Below are 26,217 nucleotides of genomic sequence, written 5' to 3'. Positions count from 1 at the left end.
AAACATACAGTAATAGTGCTTTAAATTCTATTTACTATTAAATCTTATACACTCAATATGAACAATAAGAAGTGAATAACACATCATTAAAAATGTAACTTGCATTTATTATTATTTATCTCTGCCTCACAAAAGATAATCTGAAGGAAATGCATGTAACCTATTTAGGATAGCTGGAACCTGACTTACAACTACTACTACTAGACCTGTTCCTGTTTGCTCATTTTTGTGCAGACAGCTCAACAGACATTGTTGCTGGCTATGCATTTTACTCTTCAATTGACAGCAGTGGTTGCTAGTGCCAGGCAGCATTGTCATTTGATATAAGAACCTGTATTAGGATATTAAAATAGGTGTGGAAAAAAAGCCTTGTAACACTGGCTGCAGCCAAGCCACAAGTAGATTTTTATGTCATAGCACAAGCAGGCTCTGCAGGTTCTTCAGTAGATAATTGGTCACATACAGTTACATCTGCAAATTAGCTGTTCAGGAATAAGAGCTTAGAAAACTCATTAACAGCACCTTGCAAAAAAGAAATCTCAAATTGTTGCAGTGAGCACAGCGGACATCGGCAGTCAGGTCTGATTTTCCAGTTGATCTGGTTTATTATACATACAAAATCCTGGGCCACCAGTGTATTCTCTGCTCTGCAATAATAGCAGAACTCTCACAGACTACAAGAGGTGTAACTTGTCCTGGTTTCGGCTGGGATAGAGTTGATTTCCTTCCTAGTGGCTGGTGTAGTGCTGTGTTTTGGATTTTAGTATGAGAATAATAATTGATAACACGCTGATGTTTTGGCTGTTGCTAAGTGGTATTTACACTGGTCAAGGACTTTTTTTTCAGCTTCCCCTGCTCTGCCAGGTGCCCAAGAAGCTGGGAGGGGGCACAGCCAGGACAGCTGACCCAAACTGCCCAAAGGGCTATTCCATACCATATGACGTCATGCTCAGTATATAAAGCTGGGGAAGAAGAAGGAAGGGGGGACATTCGGAGTGACGGTGTTTGTCTTCCCAAGTAACCGCTACGTGTGATGGAGCCCTGCTTTCCTGGAGATGGCTGAACACCTGCCTGCCCGTGGGAAGCAGTGAATGAATTCCTTGCTTTGCTGTGCTCGTGCGCACGGCTTTTGCTTTCCCTATTAAACTGTCTTTATCTCAACCCTCGAGTGTTCTCACTTTTCCGATTCTCTCTCCCATCCCACCACAGGGCGGGGAGTGAGCGAGCGGCTGCGTGGTGCTTAGCTGCCGTCTGGGGCTAAACCACGACAAACTTCATCCTCTGTGTTTTGCTGGGGAATGCATTATTACCACACCAGCTATTACCACACCATTGTTTTAACAACTTTTTAAAAGCACTTCAATTGCCTGTGAATATGAATGACCTAATCCCGTTCACTCTTCCTACCCAATCCACATGAACGTATACATAGACATCAAGTGACAGCTGAGTCCTTTTTCCAAAAACTCAATCTGTTTTTTTCTTTCTGTAGTTGCCATCAGCTTTTACTTGAGAACAATCATAATTTAAGTTCTGTTAACAGCAGTCTCCTGTTGTTTGGTACTGCAGTTTTCTCTGCTCAGTAAGGCCTGTTAATCCAACTTTTTTTTGTCTTAAAGATTATTGTCTTTATGAGCAGGATTATACTCAATCTAGGTGTCAGCAACATAAAAAATTATTTTCAGGGTCCCAGAGCCTGTCAAGATAAATCCAGAAGCTGTTTGTGTTTTAAACAGATTATTTATACTTTAAGTATCTGTTTGATCCCCAAATAAAATCTAGACGTTATTAACATTGCATATGAAGGTTTTGGCAGAATATTCATAGCTGAATTACAGTGATGTCATATCACAACATTCTCTGGACACACACAACTCAGCAAAGCAATTTGGAACATCTCAGTTCATCCAACTACACAGAGCCTTATAGTGAAAAACTATAATCTGAATTTCTAAGGCGGCACTGGCTGGATAAACTAGATATCCCACACAGATATTTGAGAATGCTCAAAGATTCTCCAGTTTGCTATTTGCTAATAAGTAGGAGAGGCTGTCAGTGTAAACTCCAGTGTAAGTTTTACCCGTATTATGCAACAAAAGTTATGGTTCATAAATCAGTTCTAGTATAAATGTAGAGCTATAAAACCTTTGCAGTGCTAGTAAGATACCAACAGTTAAAATGAAAAAAGTCTATTACTACTATTAATTGTTTTTTTCTAAGAAGTTAAAGTCCTTTCTATCAAAGGAAAGAAATAGATATTGCTATTTGAAACACTATAAAATGAAGGGCTAAACATTAAACAAAAATTGGAAGAGCTAGAAGCATTTTATAATCTTAAAGTTGAAACTGAGTCTGATTAGCAGAAGATCAGTTTTTTACCCAAAGATTAATAGTGGCAAAAATGATAGTAATTTTTTTTAATTCTTTAATAAAAAGCAAGCCATAAATATGGCATTTACTGAAATCATCTGTACTTTTTATGGTGAGCATCCAGGCTGACAGATTAAAATATCTTTTCTAGGTTTTGAAGTTCTTATTCTCTAATATCAATGACCTATAATAAATGACCTATCGAAGAGCCATTTTTCCAAAATAATTTCATTGTTTGGATTTAGGATTAAAACATCATCAGCTACTTGCAAAGTTAAATCACAGAACTGAAGTGAAATTCTAAGCCAGAAAGCGTAGTATTTTTTTCCAAGTAATATTTCCTCTTTTCTACCAGATGTGAATGATAATTTACAGCAATCGTCAAGCTTCAGCAAGCTGTGTTCACGTGAAGGTTAAAGATCATTAAACACGTAATTATATAGGGTCTAGGTGAATGATAGAGAGGCATAATGAATATGATAAATGAATATTGGATTCTGCTGAAAAAGCCTCACAAATGTTGTAAATGTGAAACTGCTTTCCACACCTGTAGCTTTATTTGTTGTGCCTGTGCTTGAAAGCTGATGTCTTATTTTTCAGAGCAATATTGAGAAATGTAACAAGAATTTCTATTTAAAAAAGGAGACATCTATAGCTAGCCCCTATGTCGCACTACAAGACAGCATCCCAAAACAAACAGAAAAGCTTGTTTACTGGAAAACTTAATCATATTCAGAGTGAGTCAAACTCACTTCCTTTACGTGAGATTCAGTTAATTAGACTCCAAAGGAAGTGAAATCTTCTTCCTCCATCACTGCCCTGCCTGTGGGACTATAAATTCAAACATCTCTCTCCCTTAAAGTAGCAGATGCAACCCCATCACCCAATTCATGCCTGGATTTATCGCAACAGGACAGGTTTTGGACCCTCTCCTAGTTTTAATGGTGATGCAGATGCCCTGTATTAATACCCTTCTAATGGCTCCCATGTAGCCTCAGCACAGGTCCATTCCCCAAAAAATTTAACTTCATTCAAAATGAATCCTCTGAATGCTGCAGTTTGTAATCATTATTAATTCCTTTGCTATTCTGTGTTATAATACAGATGATAATCAATGAAGCCAGTATTAGTGGTAACAGCACACACAGCGTACTTCCACAAAACTAACATTATTTTCACTAATAATGAATGCATATCTAGAAGTATTGCCAACACACTATTCAAATATATAACATATATTTATAGTCTCCCACATACATACATTACAAACATGCATAATTACAATCAATGCAAGAGAAATTGCAGAGATGAAACTTATTCAAAGAGCCTCTGTATTCTGTAGATGTAAAAGTACTACTCTGCAGTAAAAAACAAATACATGAGCATCTTACTGATATTAATTTCTCCTGTTCCGTAGATATTTGTTCATCATATTTTTAACCACATTTTCTTAACAAATAATTGGTTCAAAACTATATATGCAGCCAAAGACTTGGACAAAGGCTGCAGATGGGCGAAGGCTGCAGAAGCTCCAAGCTAGGTTCGTGAATTTCTTTTGCAATTCTGAGTACACAGAAAGATTTATGAGTCTCTTCTGCAGATGGAAATTGTCTCACCTGCTCTCAGCGAGCTACCTGGCAAATCAATGGTAGTCAAACAAGCAGCTTGCTCAGCACAATGAATTTCATGTTCAAGCCATGTGTTCACCATCAGGAAAGTACATAATGCACTTGGGTCTGGTCCATACCCAGAATTAGCAGAAAGCTGTTGACTGGCCTTTGTAGTAGGACTGGGCACTTCAAGTCCTCTCCAGGTGTGTTGTTGATGCACAACTTGATACAGACTAGTCCATAATGAGATGCATCATCAAAGGGAGGATTTGATGTTTCCTCATATTATTAAAAAAGCATAAATATATCAATAATTCACAAGAGGGGGGAAATCTACATAATACGAAAATGCTCCTGGACATTTTTAATTAAGAAAAGAGAAGGCGGCATTATGTAGTCAAGTTTTTATTTGAGTTTGTTAGAAAGTAATTAATGCATCCTTGTGTAATTACAAGGGAATTACCCCTTACTTGTTTCAAGGGAAAAGGCATAATCTGCCCTTAAAACTTAATTTTAAAATTTGCATCACTCTTCCTAACTCTGGAATCTTTTTTAAGGGATTAACTAGTGCATCACAGATTTTCACTTGATGTTACACAGATACACACGCAACACACCAACACTATCCTAATGCTTCAGGTTCTACTTTTTACCTATGCCTTGCAATAAAACTCCTCATTTATCAGGCAGACCCCATTTAATGAATTTAGGGACAGAATTTTCAGCTTTTATGACTCTTTTCCAAAACTGCTGGGTACTAAGAAGCGCTAGCTCATTCTGTGAAAGTATGGAAGGATTTTAGTGACTTTTACAATCATTTATATATATCAGTGCTTTCAAAAACTGTAATACACCTTACTCGTCATGTGTTTCTTTCTGCATGTGACTTTGCAGGGTTTTTTCCCCTAAAATTGTAAACATCACTAGGTGTTGCAGAAGGTTTTTGTGTATATTGCCGACTTTCTCTGACATATAATGGACAATGAGCACGTTTATTGATGACCCACAGTTTAAAAAATCATTCATAATTAAACTATTATAGATAGATTCAATTCATTTGCACACAATGCAGAATTAATAAAGTGAATGTAATTTCAATTTAATAGAATCTTTCATTTTCTCCATGAATAGGCTGATCCCATCTTTAGTAATGGGAATTATAGCTGCACAATGGGGAAGAAGAAAACCAAATATTTTGCATTATTATTCAGGGTAATGACAAATTGGGACACAGACTTGATGTAGCTGACATAATGTCAGTACTTGGAACACTTCCAGAAAGGAAACAGACATGTCCATGGATGACAAAGGTTTCATTTAAGATATGAGAATCATGTAACTTGAAGCCTCTGGAGTAACTGTCAAAAGACATTACTGCTCACACTTCTCAGCTGCAGTTTCATAACCATATTCAAAGAGAATTAAAACAATAATATCCCTAACACTTTCATTTAAGAGTGTAATCTCTGCTTTTGTCTGCCTCAGTTTCCTACCATGTCATTTGAGTATCTTTGATTCCAGATGGCTTCTTTTATGTTTCTGTTTATTCTTTGCTACTGCTTTTTTATTCTATTTGATTTGGTAATTTTGTCTCTGTTTATATTCATACTGCAACTGTGCACAAACTGCTTTTCATTGCTTACCTTTTGGTATCATCTTATAAGGCACTAGAGTGAACTTGTTTAAAAACTGGAGACAAGATTGGGATCTAACAATCTGTTTGTTCTTATTCACTGATTATGACCAACTGATGCAAGAAAAGAGTTCAGGAATGTGACTGAATCTTGATCTAAGGCCTTCCTGGTTAGAGCACCATTGGTCCTTTCTGTATGTGTCATTTATCACCTTCCTCACAAGGCTGAATTAATAATTTTTAATATGTATTTTCACTCAATGTCTCGGGAGAACCAAGATAGCTGTACTTGTTTTTACAGATGGGAGGAACAGAGGAAGAGATAAACCCACTTTTGGTCTCACAAAGATCCATATTAGGAAAAAACATCCAGACTGTAGGACTACCCAAGCCATTCCTAAACAGCTCTATGCATTTAACTCCAGTTAATCACAGTATTAATTTTTAATTAAATTGTTATGTATTGCCAGTGTTGTTTCACAGAAGTTGTTCCTCCTGCCAGGGAGAAACCATGTCCCCAGATGCAAAGTCTTCCCCAAATCCACAATCACATGTTCATCTTCAGTGGTTGTGATGGCAACAAAGACAGGGTAATTTGTTTCTACTCTTTGCCATCTTCACTCCAAAGCCTGGTCTCAGGTTGATTTTTCTGTATATATTTCTTATATACCTTGCTTCTTCTGAATCCTTATGTTAAGCCAGATGATAGCTAAAGCTTTCTGTTTTCCTAGTTCTGGCCTTGGCCCTTTCCATTTGGGAATACCATCTGTCTTCCCTTCTGTCCTGAGAACACCACCACCACATATGACCTGTGTCCCACCGCAGCTTGGACTGCCGCCTTTAGTCACTGCTTTCTGCAGCTATTTAACGCCCAAGTGTCCTGTGTCAAGTGGCCTCAGATGGCTGGCACCTTTTTGTAGTTGGCTTTCTGCCTAGCTTGGAGTTCATGTAACTATTTCTGAACCCAGACTGCTGTTCCTTTCTCATGTTCCAGCAGACACTGCTCCTGAAAAAAGGTCTTGATTTTTTAACCCAATTGTTTCTGATACTTGGAAACATGCAATGAAATTGTGTCATATTGCCAAAGAGGAAGCCTTTCCCGTCTCATTTACTTCTCTATTATTTTATCTATAGTGTACTGTGGTTCACTACAGGAGATCTGAAAGCTGGGTACAGAGAGCCTCAAAAATTGCATGCAGTTTTAGTATCGTAAAACATATTCCCTCTTTGGTGTCTTTATGGGGGGAAAAAAGTATCTGTCATCGCCTACTGTTTGGGGTCAAGCACTTATATTAACAATTCCAGTGCTTCGGGCATTATAATTAACAGTGCCTCCTGCACTTGTCACTCTTTTCCCAACTCAGTGAAATAGCAGTAAAGCCATTTACTCCCTCCTCCATCTTGTCAGTCTTGGACACAAACTGTGCTGCAGTTTCTACTACCTGTAAGATTGTGTCAAGTCTCCAAACATGACTTCAGAAGACTGTTCCCTTTTGGCAGTCAATTTCTGCTGTCAGAGTCCGTCTTGCCGCTCCTTCCCCAAGACAGACAAAAGACGGGGAAGGCTGTAAAAAACCATAAGCCATGGGAATTTCCCATTCAATATGCTAGCCAGAAGTTCAGCAGTTCCTATATAACAAATCCTTCTCTTTTGTTTCTTTAATCATCATCATCTTATTCGCGCTGTTCTGTGCTTTTCTTCTGTGTTGTTTGAGCTGTATTTTTTCTTTCGTCTTTAAAAGCTTATTATAACTTCCTAGGCTTCATTCTCAGGCACAGAGTACATTGCACTTGAGTGCTAAGACCTCTTTGTGTTTTTCAAATGATTTTCTCGAGTGAATGTCAGAGCAATATCTTATAATACATACTCTTAGGATTGCAGAAGAGGAATAAAAAAGTTAATCACTACTTACCCACAGCAGTAATTTGAAGGCTGCTTACAAAATCTGTCAAACTAGACAAGCTATAGCCTAGATCTGCGAAGGCAGAAAAAAGTACAATAGGCCAATGTGGTCAAAGGTGACAGGATATTTCTATTTATTTAAGCATATTTAAGTTGTCATGATTTTACAGTCCTTCAAGGGTCTGCTTTCAGCTGCTTTCACCACCCTGGTTTCTGATCATGCTTTACTCACAATGATTAGGAGGATCCCAGTGGTAATATATTTAACCTGTCTTCCTTCTAAATAAAATCATCTAAAATCCATGCAGAATGCATTCTGTTAGTTAATGCATTCTGTTATTTAATAATATTTAATAAAACAAACCTGGAAGCATTAACATACCTTTTTTGAAGGTAATTTTTCAAACTTAAGATGACTGCTTAGATACTTCAGTGTCTGAACATAAGGAAGTAAGTACTGTCTAAAACCACATAATGTGTAAAGCTGGCAGTGCAAATAGAAAGCTCTCTTCTAGCAACTGGCTGTCAAACACATCTACAGTGCAGAAATATAAACATCAGCTATACAGCCAGTTTTGAGCTAAAATTGAAAGCTGTTGAGAAGGTAACTGAGTGAAATAAAGAGAACTGAAAAATTAAATTGTGAATACTTACATATCGATTATCTTATAAGCTATCTGTTTACATGGGATAATATAACTTATTTTAATGTACTTACACCAACCCGTGAACTGTGCACATGGCTACAGTATAAATTTTTTCTTACTAAAAATATTTTTCAAGTTGCTTGGAATGTGAAAATAAACACAACTAGGAAATGCTACAAAGCAAATTCCTTATGAGATGTCAAACAAAATATTAGTTCTTCAGAGTTACTATGTCTGCAGTTACATAGTAACATCAGTGTCATACATCAGAATAGACAGATATAACATGAGGATAATTGGATTATTTTTCCCCATTTTCTTGCAGTTAGATGTTTATTAGCGATAACTGATGCAGAATTGTAAGTTATTCAGAAGAACCCGGTTGAAACTAGTTATTATGATTTCATGCAGTTTCACAAGAAATTATTTGCCCCATCACTTGTGTGGTTTTCAAAGCTTCCTAATGTAATTTCCCATGCATTTCCACTAAGTCATGCGTTCCTGTGAATTTCTTACAAACTGACTTGCAAAGGTTATGTCTCTCATAATGCGATCAATTTGCAATACCATTAAATTTGAAATATTTTTTAAACCACTAGAGATAGATCATAGCTTCTGCCTTTGTTAATGCTTTTCTGGAAGAATTGACAGAGGAGAGGAGAACACAAACCATTACACAGACAATATTAAATATGCAGAAATAAACAACTGTGCCCACTCCAGCAGGGTTTGATACTTAGTAATGTATAACCTCGGATTCTCTAGCAACTTGTATTGAGTCCTGCAGTCCCCTTCTCCGTACCTATGGAGACTAAAGTCTCAGTGACAATTATCACCTTTTTTGTCACATCAGATAACCTGACCTGTTTCCAAGGAGAAAAAAACCAGCAGTGCTATGATTATAAGTGTGGGCACTGTTTGCAGTATTTATGTCATTCGCTGTAAACACCTAAGCTACCTGTGATTCAAAACATCCAAAATGTGGGGTCAATGTCCCATCAAAAGAGAAATTCTGGCTCAACACGAATACAGACAAAATGTATACAACTCAGTATCACAAAAACTGTAAGTGTGTAACATATGTCAAACTCAAAACAGCCAGAATCCATACAGACTTAGCAATGATTTAGTCTAGACCTTTATCCAAATCGACTGAGCTCACGGTGAAGACTACTGTGGGAGGCTGTGGGAGACATCTGTACTAATTTAATGATGGTTGAATCACTGTCAGTTTTCTCTACCCACACAAGCTTGGGTAGTGCTCATATCACTCTGTGAGCACAGAACAGCCAAAACCCCATATGGTCCTCTCCCCATTCAGCTGTTCTTTGCATTTCTCTACCGGGACATTCTTCTTAGAAAGGACAGGTGACCAGCTATCCTGCACTAATATCTTTTGGGGTTGTGAGTAGCAGAGAAGATGCACAATACACACTAGACTAAAGTTAAGAGGCAAAGAAACATGGCGTGATTTCTCAGGACCTCTTTTCAAATGGTACATGTATTCCCGCTCCTTCAAAGAACTGATTATTCGGTTGCCCACTAGAGAACATAAAGGCCACAAAAGGAACAGCAAAGGAGGGAAACAGCTGCATAAGGGAGATCCTTGAAGATCTCCAAGGACTCTGATGAGGTTTCTCTAATAAAATGAGTTCAGGTACATATTGGAAGGGCTCGGGGGAAAAAAAAAAAAAAAGAAAAAAAAGAAAAACCTTAAAAGATGAAAAAAGAGGTACAATATTGAGAACTGAAGTTTTTAAATGATCCAAATGATACCCTAGATACAAGAATGACACAAAATCCAAATATCTTATGTACATTCCTGCTATTTATCTGAAAGAACTCTACTGAGAGAACCAAATGACAGCTGGTTAGCTGGGCAGCTGACAACTGCAGAGTCAGTACTCATCTATAATTAATGTTTATTAATTACTTGTATTACAATAACACATAGAGGTCCTTGTTGACACAAGGGCTCTGTTATACTGTGTGCTGCAACCTTCACTAAGCTTACTTCACTGTCCTCTGCTTATGGTGAAATATCAAATGGCTTTTTTTCCCCTTCCCTTTTTCTGAAAAAGAGACAATGAAGAATGAACCCAGAATACATAATTTTAGAAATGAGTTTCTAACACACTGGCTAATTTCTACAATTACCACCTATGGATTCAGTATGGCTCAAACTCATGGAAAAAATGGGGCTGAATTCTTCCACAAATTTCTAGTCCTTAGATGATTATTTTTTAATGTGAATGGTTTTAGGATCCAATATAACACTCAGGAACTCAGTAGGAGTGTCTGTCTCAAATTTCAAGGGACACCAGACAAGACACTTTATTTGAAACATATACAGGGTTATAAAGAAAGACACAGAACCAAAGACACCCCCCAAAAAGAAAAAAAAATAAATCACAACTGACATCTAGTTATTAATTCATATTATGCCTCCATAATTTATAGTGCAATTAAATTCAGAATTTACCACTAGCCTCCAAGTTTATTTTTTTATACTTTTCTGATAACTAATAGATCAGGTATAACTGACTTTCATACAAACTAGATAAATAACTAGATAAATAACGAGATTACAATTATCTGACTGTGAGATAATAAAGTGTTGAAAATAGCTAGACCCTGAAGTAAAGTAAAATATTTGAGATTATTTATCAAGTCAGTAAATGTGCCTTTTCACATTTACTCAGGATATAGGAGATGGAATATTTTGTTTGCCTATGGAGATGGGATCATTGAGTATGTAAATGGACATTGATGGCAAAGTTAACTGAAAAGATAGTCTGCTATATGATGTTCTTCAACAAAATATTAGCAGTATAAATGCACTGTTGCTCAGTTCTGTTATGGATATTCTGACACAAAAACTGATATAGTTAACAAACATATCATGGTTTATCAAATGTTAACTCTTCTTTGACACAAATTGGGATCATGGCCAGTCAAAAATCACAATCATAGCATGATTAAACCAACCATTTTTTCCACCCATACTGAAAATTCAAAGCCATATTAAATATCTCACTACTGACCACAACTGATTTCTGAGTTTGTATAGGTTTATCAGCTGGACCACAGTTCCCTGTCTCAGCTATGCCAACTTCACTAATAGGTAGCTTTTCTCAGAAAAAGACAGAAGCCCACAGGACGAGAATGCTTGGAGCCATAATCTTCTCAAGCCTAGTGCATAACTGCTTCTGATTACCCAGCATCACTGTTAGCAAGGTGGCTAAAGAGGGGAAACCCCACCGGTTCTCCAGTCTCTTTTTCTTTTTCTGCATGTGCTATAAGAAAGTATGACATAGTGGTAGAACAGGCTCAAACATTATTTTCAAGAAAAAACAATTAGCCTGAATATAACTCTGCCCTTCTAACCAGCACAAAGAGAAAACACACAGCAATTTTTGGGGACTGCAACACTTACGTTTCCTATAATAGGATAGAAATTCATAAGAAAAGCAGAGTCCCTGAGCAAGCTATATATTCTGCTTTTGTCTCATATATTATTGATATGCAGGTTTAATAAACAGTTCCAGTCTGTGAAAGAATCCAGAAAGACTGAAAAACTCTTACGTTTGTCAATTGTTATCAATAGGTCATAACCAGTCCCTTAACAGATGAGTCACATTCATGGAGATTGTAGTATGCATAAATATCGTCAGAAATCACCATTTAAAGATTCAGTTCCACTTCTTGATCTGTGAATACCATGGATTTCTTACAGTTGACCTGTCACTTTAAACCTTTGTATGCTGTTTGCCAGTATGGTCAGTCTCTACTAAGTCCAATTCTAAAAGTTTACATGAATACTACATTAATTCCAACGATTCTCTATACCTGAACAGAATGTATATTTGTAAGACAGAATGGAAGATAGTAGTGAAGTTTTATTATATACAGTGTACTTATTCTTTATATTGAAGTTCTTTTTTAAGGTATAAGAGTTAAATAGTTAAGTCTGGCATCTTTACCAATAATAAAAAGGAATGAGGTTATGCAGATTAGGTGAGGGATAATAGAGAAAATGTGAAGAGACTGTAAAAAGCCTCCACCTAAAGTATGCTATATTGTCACAAGAAAAAAAAAAATCCTTATATTTCAGCTTTCTTCTACCTGCTGAGATATAGTTCTAAAGGGACGATGGTAGTGAAAGTCAAAAACCAAACATCAGCCAGTTTGGAGGATGAAAACACCCAAGCAATAGAAATATCTAGAGTAAACAAACAGAAAGCAGGAAGAAACAAAAGGAAGTAAATACCAAGCATATGGCTCCTAAAAACACACAGAAAAAAGTTACATGAATGTTAGGCAATTTAAATCTTGCCACAGAAAATGAAGCTGAGAATATTTAACTTCCAGATGCCAGTTTATTGATTACAAGACGGTTGGTGGTTTTGTTGTTGTTGGTTTTGGGTTTGGGGTTTTTTTTGGTTATACAAGACAAAGAAACCACAGCCTTACAAATATGTAAAGCAAAGAGGAAAAAGGCCCCAATAATTTATGTATGCTTGTGATAATATTCACTTTAAGGGTTACCTGGAGAGTTTTACATTTGATAAATACTTTTTCTTTCCTTTTCCTGCTCTTGTCTACAAGAGATTTGACAATAATTGAATTTTTAAGCCTGTGTGGAGAAACACTGGAGAAGCAGTCCCTCACCATCAAAGGGATGGGGGAGTTGCTTGATGGGAAGAAGTTCTTCCAAGAAATCTGCATGAGAAAAAATTAGAATAGCAGCTAGTTGAAATCAAGGAGAATACAAGGAATTACATTCCTGAAAGGTGGGCCACAAGTTGTTTGCAAAGATAACATGGATTTCAGTAGCTTCTTTGACTGCAGATGATAGCTAAATGAATGGATACAGAATAAGAGATCAATAGAAAGCCTCTGAGTTGAGTATTTTTTTTTTTTTCCCCCCAGAAGTAATACCCAATTTGGATCTCATTATATTCAATAATGAGTGTATTTCTTTGCTAAGAATACTCCCAAACCTTATTTATTCTGCCTGGAATCTTACTGCCAAGCTCATTTCTCCTCACTCCCTGTGGCTAAAGCTCTCTTCTGGCCTGATTCTCTTCTAGAAAGGATACTTTATATTGATAGCCCAAGCAAAGAGAGTCATCATCAAACTGGCCGAGTCATTCAGCCCCGGGGTGCAACGCTGAGAGTGATCACACATGCTGAATGCCAGCAATTCACTCAGAGCTTTGCACAAACCAGAGATAACCTTTTATTTCTCTTCCTGTAATCAAGGAAACGTTATCATCATCTAAATATTAATACATGGACATCATATACACTACTCCACAACCTGAATGTATCACCACAGTAATTGAATGAGCATCACCACACCGTTGCAAAGCAAAAATTAATTTTTCTTCCCATTCTGCTGGTGGGGAAACAGAGTCACAGAAATAGAGAGACCCAATATTCAGAACAAACTGAGTAGCTGACCATCCTAAGGACAGCTGCTCAAGACCACTAAGAAGCCACACCCAAAATACCAGCCTTACCCTTGTAACTGCATATATTTTTTTCCACCTGTACTTTTTTGGACAAGAATAATGATTCAGTGACACTGACTTCAGCCATTCACCTGCATATTACTGAAAAGTTGATTTAGGAAACAAATAGAGGTTTGGGAAAAGACCAATGCAGTATTTTTTCCTGAACATTTCCTTACCAGAATGCTTCAATGTTATTTTACATTCAAAAGATTTTTATGTCTGCATATGCATTAATTTTGTTCTTTTAAAGTATTTAACTTTTTAACATGTTCAAAATGTAAACAAAATGTTTCCTTTTAAATTAATTTCCTTTGTTATCGTATTAGGGGCTTCTTTATCATATAATAAAAATACTATGCCTAGCCCAAAACATTTTTTGATATTCCAAAAATTTGTATTTGTAGTGACACAAAAGTATCTTTTCGCCTCAACGTTTCAAAACTGCGCATGAAATGAAAATCTGTTACTCATCTCAGAAGAAGCACTCGAGTTCTAGGAGAATTAAATTTTTATTTGCTTTAAAAGCAAAACTATTCCTACTGCCTACACAAATCCTCCAATTAAACCTTTACTTCCAACAAAAATAAAGCAATTTCGTTCCCTTTGTTTATCATAATTTAATTATTTTCCTTATTACAAACAGCTTTATTTTAATGTTTTAGTGTTTTATGCTATGACTCATTCTGTAGATATCAGAACAGCTTTCTGCCATGTCTTTACTTCCGCAGCATCACAAACATAATTAAAACATATTTGCTGTGATTATATTTCGGCATATACAGATCAACATATATTTTGCTCTTAGGTATAGAATCCCTATTGTTCATGTAATTACTATGAAGAAATAATGCAAATGAGCCTGCTGGAGACAATTATTGGACTTTCTTTTTAACTTTATAATGTTATAAACAAGAATTGGCATTCCACTCAGGGGCGGACAGCAAACACTCATTTTATTGAATGCTTTAAAGACTTCAAATTAACAGAAACTAAGTGACCATTGTAATCATTCATCTAGTACATATTAATATCTCTAAAATCAGATCTTAGATTGCGCTCTAGAATTGTACAGATCAAGATATCGCCGATTAGTATATCTTAATGAACAAAATTAAGTATTGTGCTTCTGTGATAAAGGACATCACATTTATGACTTGGCAGCTGCCTGCACAATCTGAATAAGTAATCACAGCAGGACGAGTTAAGACTGGAGTAAAATCCACATTTATAGTGCCTGCTAAGAGCACTTCTTAACTTGTGTAGGATTTAGAAAGACCTTTAAATTATTTAAACTTTTTTTGTAGTTTGCAATGAAAGTCATTAACTATATCATAGGATGATAAACATCCATATACTATGTTATCCTAAATTAGTTTCCTCTCATTCGCAGTGACAGAATTCCCTCCTAGTTACTTAGAAATCCACAGTCAACACAGAGGAATCTTGCCTGTGAAGACAATCGGTCCCCCCCCAGTAAACAATCTCTATTAATCACATACGCATGTTGTCATGGTCCAAAAGAATATGGAGGCACAAGACACTGCAGAAGCCTGCCTCTGAAATGGATGGGCACAATCGACTCCTGCCACTAGCACAACTGACACATTCAGAGACAGGAAAGTGACAGGGTCATCCCACAGTGTCAAAGCCTCAGATGTTCAGTCAAACCAATCTCGCAATTTTTGCTTTCTCCCCTTTTTTTCCTAGTGTGCCTTTTCTTTACGTTATTTGGGGTACTGTGCATAAAGGAATATCCTGCTGCTTTATCTAATACCCATCTAAAATTTCTGTTGAGTACTCTGCTGACTAGGATGTGCAAACCATCTGCACCAAAGGAAAAGATGACAGGGGCCATTCTAGATGAATGATCCCTTAGACAGGGTCACCGCTGGTGCCATCTGATTGATCTATAAGGCAGTACGGGCAGTCCCCTGGACTTAGTCTCTTTCCTCTGCTCTCATCAGCCCAGGCTGAGTCCACAAATACCACAGGGGATCCAACTGGTTATTTTTTCCAGGGATCAGAAAATTCTATTTTCAAAACATATTCCCATCTTATATACAATATCATTATGAGGAAAGTCAAGTTTTCATAAATAGCAAATATCATATAGGAGCCTGATAAACTTAACCTGAGTTGAAAGGTCAATGCATAAGCACGCCTGAAAGCTGATGGACTGAGTTTTGGCAAAGGAAAAGACACAATTAGACCCGATATCTTCTTAGTTCTTCAATGGTCTCTTCCTAATCATTCCTTCCTGCTTATTTTTCACAGATCCTAACTTGGCCAAAGGATTTTGGAATACAAGTTTTGAAACACAAACCAAATCATTCTTGTGCACAGCCCTTTCTGTTATTGCTTTGAATATATTTTACTAGCAAATGAATTAGGCTGAGTCTGCTCTGGCTTTTGGAAATCTCCAGTCCTAATTTTTGAGGCTCTTCTTGAAATAATATATTTGTGATGTGGTCCATACTTTCGCCCTTTCAAAAAGTGCAATCAAAAGAAAGGATACCAACTCTCCTCTGAATGTGCCATGATGTCTAGCTGAAGTACAAACTATCAAAAATAGAGATACAAACAAAACAAAACCCAAGGTAAAAAAAAAGCTGGTTTTATCTATGCTGCATTAGTAGGCTCTCCCGTCATATCGAAGTACGTTTCTGCATTTGAAATCTCATTATTCTATAGACTAGCAAATCTTTGTCTATCCCTATGCTGAACAGAAATCCAATGTTATAATTATTCCAACATTCTAAGAATCTCCCCAAATGCATGTATGGACAAAGTTGCTCTTTGATGCTAAATTTTGATTTATATTTTAGTGATTTCTTTATTTTAAGCAAGGGAATGGGGGAAGAACTCAAATTATATTTGTTCACATGGAAAGAAAAAGCATTTTTGAGAAAACCAAAATTAAACTTCAAGAGCTTTGATTTTTTCTTTTTTGTGCCTCCTTGTATTATAAAAATGGAAAGGAATTTTTACTTGATGCATATATCTAAACTTCAAGTTCTGTAGTACATGAGTTTGAATCAAGTTAGCATTATTTTTGAAAGGCTAAGAAGTGCAACCATAGTTTAGCTCTGTTCAATCAAGCCGTGTCTGTGCTTTGAACTGACAGAAGCCTTTAAGTGCAAAAGCTTAGATAAGCTGATAAAGATGAAACCAGCCACATCTGCAGTTACTTAGATCCAATTCAATTCAGCCCTATCATACCACAAATCTCAAGATATTCTTGCACATTTTAAAACAGTATTACTGTGGGATAGTAAATAATAAGCTTGCATGGATAGTGAGATCTCCAACAAAAAGAGAAAAAAACCCAAAAGATTATTTCTTGGTTCCTGCTTCCCCAGAATATAAATTGTTACCACCACAACATATTCATTATTGTAAATTAAAAATCCCAAACAATTTTTCTGAGTTATTAATTAGAAATTTTCCCTTTTATATGGAAAGAGCTTTCCATTCCCAACATAAAACTAACCAGAACAGAAGAGCAACATATTTTATACATTACCTCGTTGTTACATTTGGCTACGATCAAGAAGTTTGGCTGACTTGCACTGTACATACAGGAAAAAGAGCAATAGTGGCATTACCCTGTATTCAGTCCTCCCCGTACGAGGAACTCAGATGAAATACGGAATGTGGGCTACTAAAAATTATAGTTTACTTTCCAGGAAAAAAAACATATTGTTGGGTCCTGTTCCCCCACCCCTGAATTTGAAGGTCATTCAAATTAAATACACTGGTCAGATATCTTCTTTTAGAGAGCTAAAAAGCTCTCTGTGCACAATACCAGAAAATAAGCGGAATAGGAAATGCTACATCTATGCCACCCGAGGATTCCCAAATACCAGGGCAATCAGGACAGAAATGAATCCACACCACTATACTGGCCCACGGTGGCCAAATCAGTTGAGTAAATGTCTTTTAGCAATCTGTCTGGCATAACGTAGTCCAGCTGCATTTTACCCTCCTTGTGGACACAAATGAACAATACAAACTCCAGATGTAATTGGCCCTGCCGTGCCCTTACCAAAGTCAATGCAACTCTGTAGTGCCAACAAGTTTTGTGACAGCTTTTAATTAAAACAAATAAACAATGAGATTAAAATGTAAATTACAAAAAAAACCCCATTCAGGTAATTCCATGTTGGTTAAATGTTCTTCTATATGGCCACCAAAAGCACACAGGTAATTTAGTATTTCAAACTGATTTTGCAAATAGATTAGCTGTTAATGTAAAATTGTTAAGCAAATCATTTCAGGAGAAATACATTCTGGGATACAGTCATGGGAAGAGGTCACATATGCAAAACTAAGCTTTGCCCAATTGATTTCTAATTATAAAATCAGAGGCTCTAGAGTTTGTGGTTAATAGTCCTTCCCTTTAGCCTGAAAAAATAAACTTACAGCATCGCTCACACACAAATACACATACACATAAACCGCTTCTCATTGTTTTAGTAAGCAAGTATGTGTCCTGGCACTGTTCAGCTAAGAATGAATCCGATGATGCCTCACTGAAGACCATCTATGGAATTAAGTCTACAATGCCTCGCTGATGGCCAGCTGTGATACAGCAAATTGTTCCTTATAATAAAGCTACAATAATGTCCGTTTGGGGAAAAAAAAAGCCACGGGCAGATTCTACAAGGACTGAATAAATTTAAATGCCAATATTGTATAATTACATAATTTTATGTTTTCCTTTGTAAAAAGATAGTGGCTAAGAATTTCATGTATTTAATTCATTCATTCTTCAGCACCAAGTGTAGACTGCCAGGATATCCGAGTCTCTTGTCTCATTCATCTTTGTATGAAATTGGACAATTCTTGGGATGAAAGATAGCCTAATAGTACAGTTCTACTTATTAAGTGTGCTCAACATAAGGATGCTTTCTGAGTACATTCTGCACCTTCATCATAGACTAAAATAGCATGAAGGTGAGTATACCTTGTCTATAATACAAACAAATTAGGAAAATCTTTAGTATTAACTAATATGATGTGCAAGAGCATTTGATTCACAGGTCTACCTGTCTATTTTATACAACAGTTGTATTCAGTGTACATGCATTGCATTTTAGAAACTGATTATTTCTTCCGAGTTCATAATTTTATAATAAAATGCTACCACATTTGTAAACATTGTGAATCTTTTTCTTGGGGAATCTAAATTCTATGCTGTGCTGGCTGATTACTCAAATAATAAATTACTACTCCTCATGACAAGAAGAGAAGAATTGTGATCTATATAACTTGTCATCTCCATCACTGATATTTACAAATGAATGCATCTAATGATTTGGCTGCTAGAAATTTCACCCTGTAATATTTGCTGAAACTTAGTCATCTTCACTATTTTTCTCTCTAAAGCTGTAAAAAAAAAAAGTCACAAGAAAATTACTTTTTAAAGAGAAAAATATTTTCTTAATAAATTATTACTTTCAGTTCTGGGCTGGATTTTCTGCTGCATTATTCCACTTGCACATCTATGAGAGTCAGCAGAGCAGAGATGACATTTCTCGAAGAAACAGGTCTTTCCTTGCTCTGCTCCAGTCCCCTTATCACCCATTCAAAGTTACACAAAGTAATCTGGAAAACAGTGCCATGAATTCAGTTGCATATATCTGAGTAACAGGTTTTTAATCATGTATTGCTAGTAGACCAGCTTGCAAGCCAGCAGTCAAATTTTGTGGTGGCATCACCCACAGATGTTTCACAGAAAGTGAGACGCAGGGAGTTGTCAACCCACTGTGAATCAATTTATTCATTCTCACCAACTCTCCAGTCAATTTCATCCTTCAAGGTGTAAATTAGAAATACAGATGTACTCTCTGAAAAGCTTTCCAGATTCAGGTTTTTAAAAGCAAGTTAAGAGCCTGTTGGCTCTCATCCAGTGTAGTATCAGTTTAACACTGGAGGAATACTTCCGCAGGGAGCCACATCCCCAACATTGAAGTGAATTTTATAACACGTATTTATATCAGTTATTATGTCTCTGCAGACCTAAAGTCCTAAGACTTCATAGCCACAGTCAAGACCTGGCAAAATGCCTTTTGACTTTCAGCCACTTCTACCACAACTGGAAAGTCAAAAGTTCTAAGACTATGCCATTGGCTTAAACTACACGTTTGACATTGTTAGTACTGGGGACCAGAATCTGGAGGACAGCAGCTACCCAAGACTGCTGCACAAATGAGAAGGAACTTTAGTACTTTTTAGCTATGTAGAACAGTGAGATATCTTGCACTAATTCAAGATATATTCCATCTGCAATGACCTGGAATAGAAGGTAAAAGGAAACTGGAAGCTGAGTCAATAAACTATATAATAAAGTCCTTACAGTTCTGTGATGTGATGAGAGGAACAGCAACAAAGGATAAACAATGGCGTGTTACATCTGTTGCATACGCTCTAAGCACTGCTGAGTGGAACTGTGTTCTTGTAATTTGGTTGTATTTACTGTGAGAACTTGCACAAGTCAACAGATAAACAAAACAATAAAAGTCTGTCAGGTTTTCTAATACCCTAATATTTAAAGATTTTTTCCTAACATTGCAGAATGATATTAATAATGGTATGATATTAGTTTGACCAATAGAGAGTAGCTAGAATTTACTTGCCTAATTATGCCTCACTTTGGCCTAACCACAAGGGCCACGAAGAACAGGCAACTAACCCCAGTAGGCTGCTCTGCTGTTCTGATATCAGTTGCAACATTGGTTTCTCTTGATACTGTATTTCAGAGGATGAAAACAGAAGACTATGTAGGTAAGAAGCAACAATGAAAATGTTTCATTCATAATATACTTGCTACCCTTTTTTATTTAGCTAAGACTGCTTGGAGCAAAATATTTCATTCTAGCTCAGAGATACTGCTAAAATTATTAATATGCATTGTTCTTTCTTTTTAAATCTTACAAAATTGAATCTAAAATAATACTATTCTGCATTCTGAAATATGATTATAGCTGAGCAAGTATGATTTTCTACCAGTCACAATGGCAATGCGATCTCCTTATTTTCATATTCACCCTTTATTTTAATATGCAGATAATAATGATCCATAGCTACATAAATGTAAATACCAGAGAATACATTTTAATCAGGACACATGAAAAAAAAAAAAATATAGAAGTTAGAGACAAAGTAGTACTTCATAGAAGTAAGAAGTCATACATACATACAGTTTACATGTTTATTATTGCCAGGGAATTCTTGACTTGCTCTTGCAAATAGCCATAGGATAGTGACTCAACCAGGGTGAGCATCAGCCAAATCCAACCAAAGGAGGAAAAACAATGCATACATTTTTCATTTCATTTATGGCACAAGAATGAACACTCCACTGTGACCAAGATGCTTTCAAGAGTATGAAGAATATGTGCTACAAAGGCTTTAGGGTGCTCCATGAATGACTGTTTCCTTTCGAGCTACAGAAAAGATTGTAATGGACTCTTCTGTCCCTAGGGAAACTTTTAAAGCCTAAACAGAATTTCAATACTATTTTGCGAATAGTATGAAACTGTTGCTATAAACCTAACTGCAGATGCACAGATTACATTTAAGCCATATTTTTAGAACAAAGAAGTCAAAAACCAGTTTTGAAGGGGTAAGCTTTTATCCAAATTAATAGGGCAGCGCATGCAGCTGGTTGACTTACGGCTAATGTGGTACTTTTCAGAGCTTTTAACACACTTTGCTGATTGTTTGCTCAAGGCATATGGTTTGAATGAGCTGGGCAGTGCAAAGTACAGCTGGCAGACTAGATATCAAAATCTGGCAATAAGCCTTAGAGTTATGTGTGACTAGGTATCAAATCTGCCTGAATTTTATGCTATGATTTCTACTGTATCAGTGTAAATTCGAAGTTACTTCAGATTCTACAACAGTAGATGCCATTGCTTCCAATCTTGCAGCAATTGGACGTAGCTGACCCATGTTGTGGTGGAATGATCTTAAAAGGGCAAAGGTTTTTTTCTAGGGCAAAATAATTATGAAAAGCTTTCATTAAACAATCCCATTATTTTCAAAATGGGCAAGTATCATTTTCTCTAGTGCACAGATTGGGAAACTGACAGGTGCTGTTCCAAATACACATTCATTTCAATCAAGCAAAGAATGGGAAGGTTTTGGCAGCCTGTCCTGTTTTCGGTATTACCTCCCATAACCTAAGTCAATGGTTTCAGCCTCAGCTCTGACATTCAGGAAGGTCTAACAAAACTCTCCAGCAGTATCTGAATACAATTTTTGTATTAATTTAATAAATGAAGCATCATTTTTAGACTCTCAGCATAATAAGCTCTCATTTGCACTGAGTAGATTCATAAATTCATGCTGTTAAAAACTGTTTTCATCAGAAATGGGCCAGCCTCCCATGGTGTCCATTCATATTCCAGTTCTGAACTGCAGGAGGGTGTTTGCCAGTCACAAGTGTTCAGTTATTATTACAGAGTTTCCTTTATTGCTGCTTGAAAAGCCAATATAGATACTAAGAGTGACTCTCTCATCTCAGGGTACATACAACTGCATATTTCTGAGTATATATTCAGTTTTTCAGTGAAGTGCATCACATTTTTATGCCACATGAGCTCAATGTAATGAATTAAGATGAATACTAAGAGAAATAGAGAAGCAGCAAGTTCCCTGCTACAGACCTGCATGGCTATGTAGAAGTACTTTGTAATAAAATGTGTGTTGTAATGCAAATGCTTCACTGAACTCAAATAGCATTTCAAGAACAATGGACTTTTTCAAGCAAAATAAATAAAACAGCACATAGCCTCTATTCATCTCAAATATTATTCTCTTAAGTGTAGAAAGAAACTAATTTTCAGAAATTCCTATTTCCAACAGTAGAAGTCTCATAAATCTATGAGGTTGACTAATATCTTAAATAACAATGAACAGCTGGACAATTTTGTGAAAATATATTTCAGTAAAAATAAAAATTAATTCCTTTGAAATCTTCCTTTTTGCTATTCCCACAATCCTTTCTTCCCACTCTCTAATCGGTCCTAATGATAATAATATTGAACATGGAATCAGCATAGATATGCTATACTTGGACAAATTGAAAATAAATAATAAAGGATTTTTAAATTTTTTTTACATCTCTCAAACGTCAGTTTCCTTATCAACATGAAGGAATATAGAGAGGGAGAAAAATAAGTATGAGGAAAAAAGGTTGCATATTCTTATAGTAGAAGTACTGCCACTAAGTTCTTGAACCTTTTGAAGATGACCCCATGAATAATGAATAAAATGTACACAGGACACTGTTTTACAGGACAAAAAGATCCAAACACAATAAAAATGTCAAATATATTGACGTGAAGTTTGTGGAAGTTCACTGCAGTAGGAGTGAAGCACAATACAACTGGAAAAGATGTATAGTACCATGTCTTTATCAGCAAATAATACAATATGCTTGTACAAGTTCATGGAGAAGCTCTTTAGAAAGATGGCGTGGCATATGTTCTGACACATGTAAGTGAGCATGCCACACCTCTGACTTTACTGCTGTGGCCTTTAGAGTGTCTGTACTCTAAGGCTGATTTTTCATTATTTCTAAATTGTATTTTTAAAACTGAATACATTATCCAGCCCTAAGGCTTGACAAAATGTACAAATATGCATTCCTTTACCTGCAAGGCCTGATTTACAGACACGCTCAAAGTATATGTAAGCTTCACCTGAGCAACTGAAACACTGAATAATATTAAAAGCAGCTATGTACAAAATAGGCTGAAGTATAGTTCAAAGAACATTGAGAGGAAAGTAAGGAATGTTAGAGGTCTTCTCACCTACAAAGAAGAAGTGTCATCAGAGGATTACAAAGTTTTATTTCCAAGGCAACTCTCAGGTCAATTAGCTACCAGGTCCATTTCAGGTCAATTATCTAGCATTAACATGGACGTTATCAGATGGCTTCTTAGATTCACAAAGAGACTTGGAAATCTACCAGCAGCTTTAGGCAACTGTATCTAAACTCCCTCTCTAGCCCTGAAACAACGAAATGCCTTTTTCCAGATTTGTGAGAAAGCTGACAGCCGTCAGTTTGCATGTATTTCAGCCTTCCACGTCACTTGGATGTAAAAATAGACACACCTTCTCACTGAGGGCCTGATTTATAAAATCACACAGCTAACTTTCAGAGAACATAGGAAACATGCTGACAATTTCCTCATCCCACATTTTACTCATGTAATTAGGCAGGTATTTGAAAATCCTCTCCCGCAAGACCAGAACACTGCACAGCGGCTTTCACCCCTCTTAATTCCTTTCCCCTACATTACACCATTTCTCTTTATGCCTGTTCTTTATTTTGCCCATTGATGTTTAATTTTTCTGTCCAAAGGGAAGAACTGTAAGAACAGACCCCCCTCAGACTATCAGGACCCCTTGAATGAAGGCCCTCTATCTTCTGGAGGAGGAATACCAGCCTGAGCTACGAGCCTAATGCAGGAAAGGATCCATACTGACTCGGTGTTAGAGGTACTTTCTGCCTGGGCTGAAATTCCCAGCAGACACAGGCTTACCCAGTTTTACCAGCAAATAAACTCAATAGATTATCAAAACTATTAGCCAAGTTACCTCATCTCCATTGCTGTTTTAACTCAGGCTAAAAATGTAACTTTTGTATTCAGAGCTTTTGTTCTTTTTTATTTTAGTCATACTTGCACCAGATTTAAAAAGCCAATTACTGAATATCCCATTTTTAACAATGTTTTCACAGTAAATTAAGACATGATTAACAAACAACTCACTAAGCAAATTATCTTAGAACTCAAGTGTTATAATTGGAAGAACTCAGTGGATATTTTCATGGTAATGCAAAATAGAAAAATCTTGGCCCAAGAACATAAAAAAACCTAATTCAGACCTCAATTACCAGGCTTTACATATGATAGCCATGGAATAATCTGGCCAACTGAAAATGGAATTTAAAATAATCCAAAATTTGGTCTTGGAGAATGAGCATATTCACACCACAAAATTCTTAATTACCAACATAAGCCTACAATTGCATTTAAATATGCAACTAATGTCAAGCTGAACTTTTAAGCTAGACTGGGAAAAGAAAAAAATCTTCACTGAGTGATCTAGCATCTCCTTTAAAATAAGCATTGTGAAAACCGCAGCTATCTTGCTGGGTTACACACTACCAAAATCCTGGCAAATTATTTACAGCTGGAGAGTCATATCATCTTTCAGTATTATCTTTCTCTGGGTTCTGTATTCACGAGAGCCCTTGATACCGAAATGAGTGAAAATAGAAATGAGAATGTTCAATTCCACAACAAAAATAGAGACTGAAAGGTTTCATTGTAGGTCTACCATACACTAGCCTTGAAAGCGTCTGCTCTGCCTGAAACCAGTCCTTAGCTTTGTATCTGCAATTCTGTATGGCTTTCGTTGTCTCCCACTTCAGCATGATTTATGTCAGAAGGTTTGGAATAAATTAACTGTTCTACAGTGTATGGCAACGAAGACGATTCTAAATACATGCTGATTTCTTTCTTTTTTTTTTCCCCTACAGATTTATGTTCCTCAATGTAATAAGATAAAACCTGTATCAAGATGTGGTTTTGAGTCCTAAGTGGGGAAAAAATAGAATTATTTAGAAAGGCAGTAAACTCCTGCTATAAGCCAGTGTTTAAATAATATGTTAGACATATCTATATATACACACACCAAGATACGTATGCATACACTTAGACTAATATATATATATACCCCTGCAGTTCTGTATTAATCAAATGGAATACCCTGTAGTAGAAATACAGTACTAATAATTCAAAATAGCAATTCTGTTCAAGTTGCCTTGTACAAGCTTATTTGAGTTCTAATTGTGTGATGAAATTCTCTCTTTTAATGCCTAGGTCTATTTGAAGGTTAGCTTTTGGTCCCATGGAGATAAAGGAAAATATGCCAACATTTGAGAGATTTGATTACCTGTATAAAATTATGCTTGCTCATTTTTCCTAGGCAAGATACTCTTGGGTAAAGTTCTATTAAAGAGGGAATAGAAATAGTGTACATCCAAAGAAAATATTTTCCAATTATGCTTCACAAGATGCAGAAAATATTACTTGTGATAGAGGATTATGAATGAGATAATTATGAGAGCCTAATGTACCTAAAGCTACAATAAAGGAGAGAGAAAAACATTAATAAGTGGTTATTGACTGTTCTTCCTGCTCTTTGTAATAAAAGGCCAGAACAGTACCAAGGACAAACCTTCCCACAGTTTTGCTGTGATACATTATATACAAGAATACCTTTCCTACTTACATGGCCCATCGTTAATTCCTATAAATGAAACCATATCAGCTTTTATTTAACACCCAAAACATTTTATGCCTCTCAAAAGAAGCTTAATAAGAAATTTTTCATATTAGGAGTCAACTGGAAATAATAGAGATTTAGAAATACATAGGATGTTTCCTCTTTTAAATTATTTCATTTCACACTTTCCTAATGAGCAAGCTGCACTTCCAAAAGAATCCAGATTAAT

The 26,217-nt window shown here is 36.3% G+C and overlaps 1 protein-coding gene across 5 annotated transcripts in view; it reads right to left on the bottom strand.

The window, feature by feature from the left end:
• Nucleotides 1–26,217, bottom strand: part of CDH8 (cadherin 8) — a 154,094-nt gene that overhangs the window by 99,576 nt on the left and 28,301 nt on the right. The gene's annotated exons all lie outside the window — the stretch shown is intronic.

This window comes from Mycteria americana, chromosome 8 (genome assembly GCF_035582795.1).
Source record: "Mycteria americana isolate JAX WOST 10 ecotype Jacksonville Zoo and Gardens chromosome 8, USCA_MyAme_1.0, whole genome shotgun sequence".
In the NCBI taxonomy this organism is placed as follows: domain Eukaryota; kingdom Metazoa; phylum Chordata; class Aves; order Ciconiiformes; family Ciconiidae; genus Mycteria; species Mycteria americana.
Note: the sequence above shows the minus strand (reverse complement) of the source record. Positions and strands in the feature narration are given on the sequence as shown.